Raw genomic sequence first — 3,298 nt, forward strand, 5'->3', positions numbered from 1 at the left:
CTGCATCGGAAATAGTAGCATACTTCTTCTCGTGTTTGAAGGGACAGCCTGTACTCTTCCTGGACAGAGTTCCTGGAAGTCCATCACAACAGCATGATAGAACAGTTAGTTGAAGGAGCCCAAATGCTGGATTCAGTTTGGAAGGCAATAGAAGTTTGTCACCATAGGGAAAACAGAGAAACGCCAGAGAAATTGGCTGACAGATCTTAGTGCTCAGCAATTGCCAGAAAGGCTGATTAGCTGATAATTCTGCTTTCTCAAGTATATAAACATTCCGATGTACGGTATAGCATATTGATCTCCAGATAAATCTGAACATACTCAGAACATCCAGAAGAGACTTGATTCTGGATTCTAGTTAGAGTCAGAAAAATTGGGGAGTGGGGACTGGATTATCTGCAAGAGCTACTGCATGTCTGGGAAAACTCTGTCATTGGGAATAATAAACTTTTTTCAGGTAACAGATATTGGGTGAAGAGAAAGAAAATATATGTTGTAGGACTTACACTAAAAATTGAAGTTTCAGAGCAGGAATCATTAATTACAGTATGTCAACAGCCAACTGCTACTTCACACCAATTCTGAAAATCACGAAGAAAGGTGCCTCTTAAGCCAGGGGAAAGGTGGGGGAAAGAACTGTTGGGTTTCAATTTCATTACATATAGGAGGGCACCACAATCCTTCAATGACAGAAGAAATGAGCTACATAAGTGGCTTCCTTTTAGCATGTATTAAAGATTCTTATCTAACAGTGCTATGCTGTGTTGAGCTTCTAAGTAGCTTTTGTTCAGATAAGCTGGGAATCCTGAGTAATATGACAAGTTGGCAGACAAGTTGTATATGTGCCCTGAGCAATATATGCACCCTGTTTATATATCCTTAAGCTAGCCAGCTGCCTTCAGGTAGGGAGCAGCCAGCCAATGGTTGAAGGCAGACTCAACAGCCTGTCTGGCCAACTTCTAAATGAGGGAGGGTAGTGCCTTTTCTATTTGCTTTAGGCAGCAAAACATTTTTGTTAGCCTAAGCCATGAAGAGGAAAACAGGCAAGAACAAGCCATCCACTGCCTGAGGTAGAGCAGCAAATTCACATCTTCTGACTTGCCCGACTTCAGGGCAAAATAACCAAGGCCACCCAAGCTCTGGCAGCTGAGGCGGAACATTTCAAGCTCATTTCTCTCCCCCCTCCCTGATGGTAAGAATATACTGGTATGTAATAAGTAACAGTTTGTTACTTATTTCCATGGTACCCCAAAACTGATAATGCTCACTTAGGGTACAACCAGATGAATACCTGTCCTGTTTTCTTCCAGCCCACTAGACACAAAGTATGGCAGCACTAAATTGTTCTGTTTACATAGCTGATTTCTACCCTCACTCACTCTCACTCACTCGACGCCTCTTCACCCAACGTGGGTATAGGCGACTTCCATGGAAAGTTATGGCGATCCATGGAAGCTGTTTCGGCTGGATATACCCAAGGGGACGCCAGTCCCAAGGGTCAACAGAGCCCGATTGGTGGGAACAGGGGGCACCACGTGAAGGCCGGGTTGTCGTTTGATAGTGGAGAGGCTATATTTGGCGCATCAACTATCCTTGCCCCCCATTTCTACCCTATTATGGACCTGGGTCACTGCCTCATCAATGAAGCCGATGAGTGATATTGTTTTACCACTTTACTATGGGCAAATTAAGGTACAATGATTGATGGCTTTTCTAGGGCTGGAATTGCTCTGTCTACCAATTGCTCTCCTTTAATATCGCTGGAGACTGAGGCTGGGAGAAGTGAAAATTTGTAGATAGCTGGAACACTGCAAAGGGATGGGATGGTAGAAGCTTAACCGGCTTCAATAAAGTAACCAACTGTGAGTTCATGGCCTTTGGCCTGAACTGCTCTGCAAAGCAAACCTGTCAGTCAAGGATCACTCTGGGGGATAATGCAAACTCAAGTGTCTGCACTTCCCCACTGTGTAAATGATCAGTAATGTGAAATGCTGAACGGCATGGGCCCTTCGATCTGCTACATCCCATTAAATGATCTGATAGTCAGTTGGAGCACTTCTTTCTAATATAGGAAAAAAATCTACTTTTAGAGCCCCACCTTTCTCCCTGGCAAAAGCAGCCAAAAATCCAAAAAAAAAAAAAATGCAATCATTTCTTCTTTTTCTTTGTATCCATCTGAGTTTGTTATCTCTGCCTCCCTTGTTCCTTTTTTTGTTTTGTGTGGTTTTCTTGTTTTTAACATTTTTAATCATTTATGAACTATCTAGGATCACTAGGAGTTGAACAGCATATAAATGTAATTTATTATTATGTGGTTAATCTTTGGTGAGATTCACAGCCTTTGGGGCTGGTTGGCAGCTCAACAGCTCGAGTCCTAACCAAGGACCTGGGAACTATTAAGGTAATGTCAGAGGATATAAGCTGTTCCAAGTAGGGTGGTTTTTGGTAAAATCAGAATGTTCAAGTCTGATAAATTTAAAATTTCCAAATAGAGAGGTAGCCTTTTAGGTATTGCTCCAAGGGCTCCAATTACAATCGGGACAACACACAATTTCTTTTTCCACAGTTGCTCAACTTCAATTTGCAAGTCCCGGTACTTTGTAATTTTTTTCTTGCTGTTTATCTTCAACTCGTGCATCTCCAGGTATTGCAATGTCAATGAATCATACTTTTTTCTTTTCAACTATTGTTATGTCAGGTGTGTTGTGGGCCAAGTGCCTGTCAGTCTGAATTCTGAAGTCCCACAAGATCTTGACTTTCTCATTCTCTAAAACCTTCTCAATCTGATGTACTCAGTGGTTTTTGCTGTACTCAAATCCAAACTTTTGGCACAATTTCCAGTGAATGATCTTAGCAACGCAATCGTGGCATTGTAGGTAGTCAGTTTGTGAAATTTTGCTGCACCCGCTGATCAAGTGGTTGACTGTCTTGTCTTTCTCATTACAGAGTGACATTTGCTGTTGGTGGTAATATGTTGAATTTTTGCCTTCATGCAGTTTAATAATAATAATGATAATAATAATAATAACAACAACAACAACAACTCCACCGTTGCCAGTCCCAAGCCCGGATGAGAAAGGAGGAGGGTTGGGGTCAGGTTGGCATCTGGTCCCATAAAAACAAACCCGCCAACCCATACAATATGGTGAAAAAAACAAATAAGAATTCCATACCGCATCGGTCGTCACGCGGGTTAACAAGGGCCGCGGCGGATGTTGGGGTCCCTGGACATCCGTCGACAAGTGGGCTACAAGTGGACCAGCCAACAAAACGACAAAAATATAGTGCAGATGAAAAT

The sequence above is a fragment of the Thamnophis sirtalis genome, unplaced genomic scaffold, assembly GCF_051295495.1.
Source record: "Thamnophis sirtalis isolate CommonGarterSnake01/CBP01778 unplaced genomic scaffold, rThaSir2_p1.2 scaffold_9, whole genome shotgun sequence".
Taxonomy (NCBI): Eukaryota; Metazoa; Chordata; class Lepidosauria; order Squamata; family Natricidae; genus Thamnophis; species Thamnophis sirtalis.